This window comes from Lissotriton vulgaris, unplaced genomic scaffold, assembly GCF_964263255.1.
Source record: "Lissotriton vulgaris unplaced genomic scaffold, aLisVul1.2 SCAFFOLD_775, whole genome shotgun sequence".
Classification (NCBI taxonomy): domain Eukaryota; kingdom Metazoa; phylum Chordata; class Amphibia; order Caudata; family Salamandridae; genus Lissotriton; species Lissotriton vulgaris.
Genome location: NW_028248826.1, coordinates 656,491 through 669,845, shown reverse-complemented (window position 1 = coordinate 669,845; position 13,355 = coordinate 656,491).

Below are 13,355 nucleotides of genomic sequence, written 5' to 3'. Positions count from 1 at the left end.
AAGCGGTCAAATATCTGCTTTCTGGTGCAATGTTTTGACAAAAGAAACCATTAGAAATGTCTAATGTCGTTTTGTATTTTTTCCTAACTATGTTATTCATTAGGGCTGCACTATGCGAGCTTTGTACTGCAAAGGTTTTGCAACATGTATTAAGATGTCTGTAGTCCAAAACTAGACGATATGAATTGTCTGGCTTGGAGACAGGAAACAAAGGATTGTTCATTTGAGAGGTGCATGTTTCAATCACCCCCTGATACTCAAGTTGATCTAAGATCTCCCTGACCTGTTTTTTAGCTTCTTGCTTTATGGGATACTGCCGTTGGGCAGTTGGTTCATTTTTTAGTTGGATTTTGTGAGGCGGTGAATCCTCATCCCATCCTACATGATTTTTATACAATGCAGGTGCCTGGGCTACTGCCCATTTCCTTGCATATGTGTATTTTTTGTGAATCGGTATGTGATTCGAGAAGGCAGGCATAATCACTTCTTCGCCACGAGGGCACTCCCTGACAAACTCCGGGGGCCAATCTTTTTCAGCTAACAGAATATCATAGCCTTTTGAGAGCTTATCCCAAAATAGACCCTTAATTTTCCTAGTCTTATCACCCTCTATACGCAATGTTATTTCGTATATTTTATGGGGCTCGCTAAGTCTGGCGTCGGCAGTTTCAACCTGAATGTATTAATTCGTGTCCACTGTCTCCAGATGACTCATCAAGATCTTGCGCGCTATACTGATTTCTGCTGCACTGTCCAACATTGTCAATGCCCACTCCCCGTTTTTCAACTGTGTCCTCAGTATTCTCGGCATGGTTGATTACTCTAATACTGGCTACCTTCTTTTTCTGAAATTGAGATTTTTTACTCTGAGCAGGTTCCTTGTCTTTGGACTTGGTGTGCTCTCCTGGGTCTGACCGTCCTCTTCTTTCCGAATTCTGTGGAAGAGATCGAGAGGGACGTGTATCAATACTTTGATATCTATCAGGTTTTTTTATATTATCCCTATTTCTAAGGTTATATCTTTTCTCAGAGGGCTCCCGTTGGGGAGACTGGCGTTCTCGAGTCGGAGTTCTTTCCCTCCGTCGAGGAGACCTTCCTCTGGACTGGAAAACTTTTTCCTTGGGAGTGGATTGTTTATTTCCATCCCAGCTCTTTTTTGGAGTGTTTAAATTATTTTTAATAAATAATTTTTCAGGATTTTCGAGCAGTTGGGGCTTAACTGGTTTTCCACCCAAGCTGTCTCTACCTAATTCTTCATAGCATTTTTCTATGATTTTTGCAAGCTCAACAGGATCTTTTATATCTGTTTCCCTCAACTTCTGGCGGATCGCCACAGATGCTGCTTCTCCCTTTATGTTGGCTAATAATATAGCCGTGACCTGCTTGAAATCTTTCAGTAATTTCATACCTAGATTTAAAGCGGGCTCTGGACCGAATTCATTTTGAATCTGTTTTAGCACGTCTGGTATTACCGCCATAGACGGAACACCGTGTGTTTTTGTGTAAATGGAAGCAAAGACTGTACCCCAAGTGTCGCAGTCCTCCACGTGTGGTGCGATTCCCATAGGAAGGCAGATGGTCAAGATTCTGTGTTTCTCAATAGGGGTAGTATCAGGAAATACTGCCTCTATTTGAGTGATTTTCTGGGCTAACCAGAAAGGAATTTGTTCCCGTTTTACGGGTGTTTTACCAAGACATGACTGTATGTTCTGTGGTGTAATTTTATTTGTGTTCCCCTGATGAGGGGTCAGCTGTGGCGTATTAACAGCTGGCTGGACTGTTGCAGTCCGTATTACATATTGGACTAATTGCCTATGTATTTTTATTAATGTGTTTAGCTGTGCTAACAGCTCTTCTCTAGACATTCTTGTAATGTCAGGATGTGGTGTGTAGCTGGCTAGAACCGGCCACGTGGCTCCTGGTCTACCTAGTGGACCGAGCCTAGTTATGTGATCATTGTGTTTTAGGGCGCCATTAAACCAGAGCAGGTGCTCTTGAAATTTAAGTGGAATTTCAACCTCCTCGAAAGGGGCGTACTCATCCGGAGGTTCCTCTATTTTGTAATAGTGAAACTCTTGTGTTATAGCGTTTACCGCTGGAAAGTTTATCCATGAATAGAATACCTCTGTCTGCCGATACTCGTGAGCCTCTATCACGAAAATTACTGTACCACCTTGAGGTGGCAGTCCGTTTTCTATAAGTTTTAAAGTTATAGATCTTCTTAACTGGACCGGGATGATAATAGCACCCGGGTCTGTGTATTCGGGACCTTGCTGAGTCGCATCTGCTGCGGCCCCAGTGGTTCCGTTTTCTGGCATTGTAAAAATGCGAGTTTTTGCAGAGTAGGTCTCCAAGGAGACAAAGATTAGATGCACAATATTTTGGAACACTGTATCCTTCAACGTTGAATAAACCAGAGCTTTACATAGGAATCTCTTCCTACTAAGGTCGGGCGGATTTTAACCTTTCACCCACTCCAGACGTCTATTGGAGTATTTACGGGAGAAAGGGGTGTGAAATATGCACGACTGAGTTACTCTACAAGTCTTGCGTTAGTTTATCGCCTTACCAAACGTTGGGCGCCATGTAGTGTAGTTCCTAGTTTCCCACTAGGCCCTGCGCATTGGAATAACATAAACAGTAGTATCGACGTGGAGCTGCTTATATTCCAGGCCTCCACTGACTATGCTAAACTTAATTGGGTTGTGTTACCAACTAGCTCAGAGGTCACTGGAAACTTTCTTCTCTGCATAGGAAGTGATCAGCTTCCTTGGCACAGACAAGAAGGGATTCAGCTTTCCAACAACCGTGCAACATGACAACTTTGCTCCTCAGATCAAGAGTCGATCTCTAGGGTCGTGTGAAACAATAGACACAGATTTCACTCAGTCAGTCTAGTGCAGTTTACTTTCACAGTATGTAGAGAATAGAGAGACGGGCGTGTATCAATAAAGGGTTAACATTTATTGAACAGTCTTTCTTCTCGTACAAGAGAAATGTATTGCCACAATTGCAATAACTGTTATTATGAAAAGTACGTACAGTAAGATAAGTATTGCGAAATAGAACTGTAAAAGCATTGATATGGTTTCTTAGCCATACAATGGTTTAAAAGTAATAAAACATATATACAGTCATATATACATTAGGCTAACATACTCAACTGGTGCTTCTAACTAAGCCTACCCCAGTGTGCCTGACCTAAGCCTAACACGTGAGAAGGGGAGTAAGTAAGTAGCTTAAGTTAAGTTGGTTTTGCCAAGGTTTGTTTCAAGAATTCTCGTCTAAGGGTTTAGTCAACACCATACCTCTGAATAGAATGATGGAGGATTGGTATCTCCTTCAGGGGTCTCTCTCGATATCCCAGTCACCCGCGAGGGTAAACTGGAAGCGCCGGGACTGGATTTCTCTGCACGAGAAAGGCAGCGGCTTCTCTCAGCGCGTCGAGGAAGGAGGGGTGACAGCGTCCGCGGGCAGCTGGGCTGGATGTCTTCGCAGAGGACGGCTGCACGGCTCCTCAAGCGTACTGAACCATAGTTCGCGCTGTAGCGGCGATAATGGTAATCAGCAGCTTCACCACCACAGGATAGCAGGCTGCAGCGACAGAGTGCTAGTTTTTACCAACACGGGGTCATGCAGGCAGCTGGCATCAGCAACATGTTCGCTCCTTGCTTAAGGCAACGTTGGTAATATTTATACCTGACAGGTGCCGGGTTTGACGCAAGTTTGCTGGACATAAGACGTCAATTAAAGATGTCACTAGGAAGTGACAGTTATCAGTTGCTCATTAGAGTTCCATTACTAATCAAAACATAGCAAGCGGGGATTTCCAGGTTTGCTAAGTTTTTATCTTGTTGAAGAACTCGGAGTGTTATCTAGGAATATCAGATAGTGACTGCTGCACTGTCATTGCACTAATTGGTCGCAAAGGAAGTAGCAGAGAGTCATGCTGGAATGTGGCTCTGTTCGTGTGAGGCCAGAGATGACTTTTCAGAAAATCGCACTTGAACGGTTATGCCAATATAGGGAATAAATGGAGTTATAGCCGAATAGGGGCATAAGGTCACAGTATCGATCAGGAACCTAGATAAGCACGCAACACACTCACGAGGATTCTGTAGCTCAACAGCAGTTTATTCAGGACAAACGCGTTTCGGATTTACATCCTTCGTCAGTGTCGTAAGTTCTAAACAAAATACTGGCGGCCATATTTTATTAAAAACATCACATGTCACGTGTCTTTTGTGGAAATAGAGGACGGACTTGGCGTCATTGTGTTTAACGTGGGCGCCATTTTCACACAGTAAATACTGGTTAACAATTATACAATTTCATAACAGAACCCAATTTAGGATATCGGTTTGAAACTCCAGTTATGTTACATTTCAACATTAACATAGTTCATAAATTAAAATGATATTCATGAAGTTATAATTTAGCCGTGGATCGGCAATGCAGCCTTCTAAAAAGGCTGCTGGTCCTGTACACGGCATAATTGTATGTGGGTAATACAGGACCAGCAGCCTTTTTAGAAGGCTGCATTGCCGAACCACGGCTAAATTATAACTTCATGAATATCATTTTAATTTATGAACTATGTTAATGTTGAAATGTAACATAACTGGAGTTTCAAACCGATATCCTAAATTGGGTTCTGTTATGAAATTGTATAATTGTTAACCAGTATTTACTGTGTGAAAATGGCGCCCACGTTAAACACAATGACGCCAAGTCCGTCCTCTATTTCCACAAAAGACACGTGACATGTGATGTTTTTAATAAAATATGGCCGCCAGTATTTTGTTTAGAACTTACGACACTGACGAAGGATGTAAATCCGAAACGCGTTTGTCCTGAATAAACTGCTGTTGAGCTACAGAATCCTCGTGAGTGCTTTTCTTTCCTGAAGGATAAAAGGAAAGTTTTGAGCTGGGATTTATATCGCGGTACGCCACCGCGTTTCTGCACCCGACCAGAAAGTGCCCCGCCCATGGCGTGTTGAGGAGCGAGATGTTAATAGCGGAGGCACCGCTCTGATCCGGATCCAGGGAATGACTGAATCTTTTCGGCGGAAAAGAACACAGAGACGACCAAGGCAAGCCGAAAAAAACACGGTAAGCCGAATGGTGTGTACTAACCCCTGAAGGAATCCAGCGAGAGAGTGGGTCGAGAGGCTCTAGTCTCACAGCAGTTGTTTGAAATTCGGTCACGCCCTCCGGGCTCGGAGGAAACGTGCCGAACACCAAAAACGCACTAACTATGTACAGTGTAAATGAAAGAAATGAGGCGGCTGCCAATATGTTCAAGAAAAAAGGTACAACAGACTGCATGAATGCAAAAGCGAACGTTGCCGACAATGTCTCTAAGGATTTAGTGACATTATTTAATAAATTGGAGAAATCATGTGAACGTGAGGTGCGAAAGTGGTGGGAGGCCACCTCCCTTCAAAATTACATAGAGGTATCGAGAGTCCCCAGGGGGTTGAGAATATATACGGTCCCAGCGTACCAAAACCCAGACCCGAAACTCTTAGAGGCATGGGCAGCGCATACAGCAGCGTCCTGTAAAGGGATGCTAGAAATCCTGGTCCAGTTTGCCTGGAGTGATCGTGAGGCAGCCATTAAAGAGATTGAGCTGATTGAGGAGCAACTAAAGAAAAACACTGATGTTGCAACTATGGACAAATTAAGAGATGGGATGAAAAACAGACTAGCGAAATATGAAACCAAAATTCGCCAACGCAAAGAAGAAAAATTCGACCGTGATGAGAGAGGCTATGCCCTGGGTCGCATTCTCACGTTCTCTAAAAAATATGATCAACCCCGAAAGGACATGGTGAAGAACAAGAATGCCTCCAAGGGCAAGACAACAAGAGTGGAAACCTCCGAATCGGAGTTGACAGATGCAGACCAGTCAGGAGATGAGGTAGCAGGACCCTCAACTGACACTGAGGAAACTCCTTTTCAGCAGGAATATCAACTAATGCAACAGACATGGCTTCGAGGGGGAAAGACCAGACCCCCAGAAAAACCAGAAGAACAAGGCGAGGAGGCAGGAAAAGGAAGAGGTCAAGGAAAAACACCCCAACCAACGACCAGAGTCACAAGAAGCCGGAGAGGCAATCGATGGTAGAGACCGATGACAACTTAACCATCGTCAACCTGACAAGTAAAGTGCTGACCAAAACCGAAGAGTCAGTACTAAAGTTGGGGTTAACCTTCTGCCCACAAACGAGTTTTGAGTTCACACAGACCAAGATAGACCTGTTCAAATTTACCCGTGGACTGAAACTCCATAAATTCTTCAAACTGAGACCAACGACAAAAGAAGCTAAACTTCTGAAAACACAGAAACAAGACATGGATCTGTTGTCAATAAATGATCTAACGACCCTGGAAATTCTGGAAAATCTACGTAAAGATGAGGATCCGACCGAATCTGAAATCGAACAAACTTTGAGTCAGAGGATAAGAAATGTGGGAACAGATCAAGATGCACCCACCAGTGGACTCAAATCCCCCTCCCAATTTTTTCCTATAATGCCACATGATGCCATCGACACCTTTACAGAAGCGGTCACTAAGGACCTACTGAAATTAAGGATGACATCAAAGTTGACTAAGAACTATAAAAATGAAAATCTCAACAAGGATCAGAAAAAAGCACTGAAGAGTTTGAAAGACGATAAAGATATTATATACAAACCTTCAGACAAGGGAGGAAATATAGTCCTCATGACACGGAAATATTATGAAGAAGAAGCATATAGACAATTGAAAAACTCTGACTGCTATGAAATCTGTACACCAATAACTTACCAAGAAAGCATCCGAAAGTTTCATGCTTTAATTAAATTGTGGCACGACAAACAGATGCTTGATGGTGATGAATATCTGTTTTTAAACACTCCTGAGCCCACCCTACCCACTTTTTACCACCTACCCAAGATTCACAAAAATGAGAGAGAACCACCGGGTAGACCTATAGTGTCTTCCTTAGGTAGTCTAACCGAAAATCTTTCTAAATTCCTCGACCATTTTCTGTTTGATGCGGTGGTGAAATTGAAATCTTACATACGAGATACCACCGACTTTATCTGTCACATCGAACAAATTACATGGCAACCAACTTATTGCATGATGGTACTTGACATTACAAGTTTGTACACATGCATTAACCACACTTCAGGTTTAACAGCCATTAAATACTTCCTAGATAAGAAATCCATGAGATTTGCCACTCATAATTCCATGCTGTTGGAACTTATAGAATTTTGTCTATGTAACAACATATTCACCTTTAATGGGGATTTATTCAGACAGACATGCGGGACCGCGATGGGTACCTGCTTCGCCCCCAGCTACGCGAACTTGTTCGTGGGCTGGTGGGAGGAGCAGGTAGCCTGGTCTAGGGTGAACCAAGAATGGACTGACAAGATAGTGGCATGGTACAGATATATTGATGATCTGTTTTTAATCTGGGAGGGTACCACAGCTGAAGCTAAGGAATACATAGGAATTTTAAACAACAATGAAGTGTATCTTCACTTCTCGGGAGATATTAGCACCACTGAAGTCAGTTATCTGGACCTGAAAGTATTTATAGAGGATGGGAAGATAAATACCTCCTTGTACAGAAAACCCACTGCTGGGAATAGTATTCTGCACGCGGACAGCGGTCATCCTCAAAAACTCAAAGACAGCATCCCCTATGGGGAGTTTCTGAGGCTAAAAAGGAACTGTTCGAGTGAGGAAGACTATAACATAGCTCTGAAAGGGAGCATAGAACGCTTTCAGGCAAGAGGATATATGACAACACTGTTAGAGAGTACACAAAGAAAAGTTCAAAATCTCAAAAGAGAAGATTTGCTTAAGAAAAAAGAGAAGACTACAAAAGACACAGGAAAATTTAGAATGATCACCACTTTCTCCAAGGAATCCAACACTATAAGGAATATTCTGAGGAGAAACTGGCATATACTTAAAACAGATGCCGTTATTGCCTCAGATATTCCTATCCATCCCCTAGTAACCTTTAGAAAAGCTTGTTCCCTTAAAGACAACTTGGTGTCCAGTCATCTAGACAAGTCCCCATCCAAAACCCAAAACACCCTCAAGGAAATGAAAGGATTCTTTCCCTGCGGGAAATGCAAAGCCTGTGTAGCAAGCAAAAGAGTAAGATCCTATAAGATAGAGGGCATGAAGCAAAACAAACAGATTAACAAATTCATGACCTGCCAAACCAGCTTTGCAGTATATTGTCTTGTGTGCCCCTGCGGACTAAAGTACGTGGGAAGCACCATCAATATGGTTAAGTTGAGGATATTGGAGCACATGCGGGCCATAAGAAATAAGGACTTCAGCTATCCTGTAGCACGACACTTCTCTATCAAACATAATAGCAATAGGGACCTGTTGCAGTATTACTGTTTGGATTATTTACCATCAAATATTAGAGGGGGAGATCGTTTACTCAAGCTTAGGAGGCTGGAGTCACGTTACAATATTGATCTGGGAACCAAGATACCGAAAGGGCTGAACAGTGGGGAGGAGTTGGCCATCCATTTGAATAAATGAAACATTGTGATATCTGAGAATGATCTGTGAGGCACTGTCTGCAACTGTTTCGCTTTCAAACATGTCGCTTGAGCCGATACACGGCATAATTGTATGTGGGTAATACAGGACCAGCAGCCTTTTTAGAAGGCTGCATTGCCGATCCACGGCTAAATTATAACTTCATGAATATCATTTTAATTTATGAACTATGTTAATGTTGAAATGTAACATAACTGGAGTTTCGAGTTTCAAACCGATATCCTAAATTGGGTTCTGTTATGAAATTGTATAATTGTTAACCAGTATTTACTGTGTGAAAATGGCGCCCACATTAAACACAATGACGCCAAGTCCGTCCTCTATTTCCACAAAAGACACGTGACATGTGATGTTTTTAATAAAATATGGCCGCCAGTATTTTGTTTAGAACTTACGACACTGACGAAGGATGTAAATCCGAAACGCGTTTGTCCTGAATAAACTGCTGTTGAGCTACAGAATCCTCGTGAGTGCTTTTCTTTCCTGAAGGATTAAAGGAAAGTTTGGAGCTGGGATATATATATATATATATATATATATATTCACTGAAAAAACATAGGTTTCAGGGACATTATAGTTAGGTGGACATTTCACTAGTACAAAACCATAGAAATTCCACCGTTATAGTTAGTTCCGCTAACTATAACTCGCGCCCCCGCAATGCACTGCTCATGACATCACCTATTACATCATTCATGACATGGTCAGTGACATCACTGATGACATCACTGATGACATCGCAAATGATATCAGTGATGACATCATCAGTGACGGTGTGTTTCTGTAAAGGTTAAATATGTTTTATAAAAATGTCAAGGCGTATTGAAGAATGAGTGGGTGTATAAGTGTCTGGATGAAGGATTTACGAGGTGTGTGACTGATTATATAAGTGTCTGTTTAACCCCTTGTGTGCTCAGGACGGCCCCCGGCTGTCCTACGTCATGCTGGACATGTGCTCAGGATGGCCGAGGGCCATACAAACGCCGCCGATTAAGCAACGCAAATTCCCCACCTGTTCAGAAGAATGAATTAGTGGGCGGAGTTCGGATGGCCTCCGGCCATCCTGAGCACACGCCTAGCATGACGTAGGATGGCCGAGGGCCGTCCTGAGCACACAATCGGTTAAACAGACACTTATATAATCAATCACACACTTCGTAAATCCTTCATCCAGACACCTATACACCCATTCATTCTCATTCGCCCCCTAATTAAATCCCTGCACAGAATTTTCGGCGCAGGGAAGGGGTTAAACGTGTCTTATTGAATGCATGTGTTAGTAACTAAACTGTGTGAATGTCTGTATCAGTGTGTCTGTTGTTGTATAAGCTGGTACATGGGTTGGTCAGTAGCTACATGTCAGTTTATATGGGTTATTGATTGTTTGCCCGAGTATTTGTATAGGTGCCTGAGTGTGTGTGGGTGGGTTGGAGGTGTGTGACTGTGCATAGATATGTGAGTAGTTGATTCACAAATATGTGGGTTCAAGCGTGCATGTGGAAACAGCTCTATGAGTGGGTGACTGTGTGAATGGGTGTGTTGGTGAGTGAATGGATCTCTCAGTGGTATTTGTGAGTAACTACATATGTAAAAGGCAGTATATGTGTGTGATGGTGTATATAAATAACTATATGTGAGAGTGAGTGATTGTGAGAGTGGCTGTATGGATGAGTGTGTACTTGTATCAGTGATTCTATAAGAGAGTAAGTATGCGTTACTATCTGTATGAATTAGGGAGGTGGTGTGTGTATAACTGTATAGGTGAGTAAACAGGAGTGTGATTGATTCTTTACATGACTGACTAGGTGTGTGAGTAACTCCATGGATGATTGGCAGTGTGTCAGTGTCTGAATAGGTGTATGAGTGCATATGATAGTGTTGTATTGATAAGCGACTGCATGTATAAGTGATTGTATGAGTGAAAGAGTAGATGTGTGTGTAGACCTAGGAATCAGTGAGTGCATATGTACTAACTTTATTGGTCTCTTGATGGTTTCGAAAATGGTAGTCTGTATTTTACAGTCAGTGTATCAAAGGTTATGTTAGACTGTGAGGAGGTTCATTAGATGTTCATGTGGATGATGTCATCAGTGATGTCATTTGAGATGTCATCGGTAATGTCATCATTGAGGTCACTGACCATGCCATGAATGGTGTAATATGTGACGTCATGAGCAAAGCATTGCGGGACTTATAGTAAGCTGAATTAACTATAACTGTGGAATTTCTATGGTTTTGTATGAGTGAAATGACCAGCTAACTATAACGCCCCTGAAATTTATGTTTTTTTCAGTGAATTTCTTAGGTTTTTAAATGCAAATTTCAAACTATAACTGCTGTAAAACCTATGTTTTTTTCAGTGAATTTCAAAGGTTTTTTTAATGCTAATTTCTAACTACAATGTCCCTAAAATCTATAATGTTTTTTAAGTAAATTTTAAAAAGACGTGAATACTTTATGTAGTGAAAAACTAACTGTAACAGTAGTCTTTTATAACTTATAATTATGGCTCCCGGTTTTATGGTATTTATTTTTTGGGCATTTCCGTCTGTATTAATCCATATTTGTTTTTTAATAATTGTATCTCTATTTACCCACATATATATTTTGGGTTTTGTGAAAAAATGAATCTGAAATGAGTATATTTCCACATTTATTTTTCTGATAAATATGCACTCATGCCTGAAGGACAACCTTGATATTAAAATGTGCACGTTTTTCTAATTCTAACATTTATTGCTGTTTAAGGCTCTTTACCTACATTCTTTAATTGTTTTAACTCTCTTTCTTTTAGAACAACAGAGCAATTGGCCTGGTAGTCATGATTGACAGCATTTAGAATCACTCTAAAAAGAACCCAATTTCCGTTTTTATCCACATTTTAAAATAAATACAGACAGGAAAAGAAATAGTTTTCTGTCTGTATTTATCTGTAAAAATCAGTAGAAACGGAAAACAGGGAGCCCTACTTATAATTTAACAATGTTTATAACTTAAATAGCAGTAATTAACATATAAGTGTAGAAAAAGTGTGACGCAGCACCTATGATACCTGACTTCGAACAACAGCGTTCACAGTTCGATTCCCGGCTCAAGCGGCATGCTAGCCCACCACTATGTCACTCTGGGCAACACATTGCTTAATCTTCCCGACGCCCCCGAGCGCTGGCACACCTTTCCGGGAGTAGCTGCACGCTTTACAACTGCTGGCATTTTTTTTTATTTAACAACATAGTGATGACAAACATTAGCACGTATTTTTTTCTCCTATTGTGAACAATATTTTTTTATGTCTACTATTTAGATGTTTTTAGTCATGAGAATGGAAATGACATGGTTTGCCAGGTAACAGTTTTTAAGCTGGCCAAAGCATGTACATATTAAGGACCTTATACGTGTTACGATCAAAATCAAAACCTTTACAGCTTCAGATTTTGTAACTTTTCCTAACACGTGCACAAGTTAAACAGTTAAAACGTGAGCAGGTGTAAACTGTAAAAAGTGACATCTAAATGGGCGGAGCCGCACATTCCTTCCATAGACTACTCAATAACCAAAAAGTATATCAACCACACCCGTTGTTCGATTAGTTTTGTTTTTGTGATTTATTTACCCGTGTCAATTCTGTGATGCAGGTTCCCTTTTCTAGCGTTGGATCCTTGTTTTGCAGCAACAAAACAAATTCCAGAGTTGTAAGTTGTTTGATTATGGCATACTAGATATTTATAATAGGTAGCTATTTCTTAATATTTAAACATTTGTATTTAAAAAAAATTGTATTGCTTGTTTTTTTCTTTTTTTCTGTAACGTCAGCAGCTTGTTTTCAGAAACAGACAGAATACAGCAAACATTGCTCCTTTTGTGGCTCCTTTGAGCTCATATATTGTGACTTTGTATATTTTAATATTGACACTGTACTTCACTTCATAGGTAGTGGTGACTCGTCGAGGCAAACCCTAAAGATGTATAAATAACGCCACCAGCTTCTGGTTGTTAGTCTGTTTTACCCTTGGGATCATATACGGTCAATGGGCCTGATTCACAGAACCAACTTAAGACAAAAACCTAAACTTGCTACCATTTTGGTATTCACAGAAGGCACTTAATCATTTTGGTATTCACAGAAGACACTTACTCATTTCGGTTTTCACAGAAGTTAGCAAGTCCTAAATTTAGGACTTCTAAATGCCTTTTGTGAATACTGAAAGTCTTAAAATTCGTTTTTTTCCCAGTTTAGTAGTAGTAAAGTTAGGACTCCTAACTTTAGGACTCCTAAATGCCTTCTGTGAATACCAAAAGTCTTAAAATTAGGATTTTTCTCAGTGTAGTAGTAGTAAAGTTAGGACTCCTACCTTTAGGACTCCTAAATGCCTTCTGTGAATACCTAAAGTCGTAAAGTTAGGGTTTTTCTCAGTTTAGGAGTCGCAAAGTTAGGATTCCTAACTGTACTACTACTAAACTGCGAAATATCCTAATTTTAAGACTTTAGATCTTTAAAGGAGCCAAAGTGTATTTGGGGAGGCCGCATAGTGTAGCACTGCCAAAATCAAGCCTCGGTAGAACAAGCGTTTGGACCACCTGTTTGAAGTCTGCTTGAGGTAGGAAAGGTTTGAGATTCCTGAGAGCTCTCAGAAGGTGGTTAACTCCCTTGCTTACGTTACTGATCTGGGTCTTCATATTCAAATGTTTGTCCAGTGTGATTCCTAGAGATTTAGCTGAGCCAATAATGTGTGGGGAGCAGTTGAAAGCTGTGAGTTG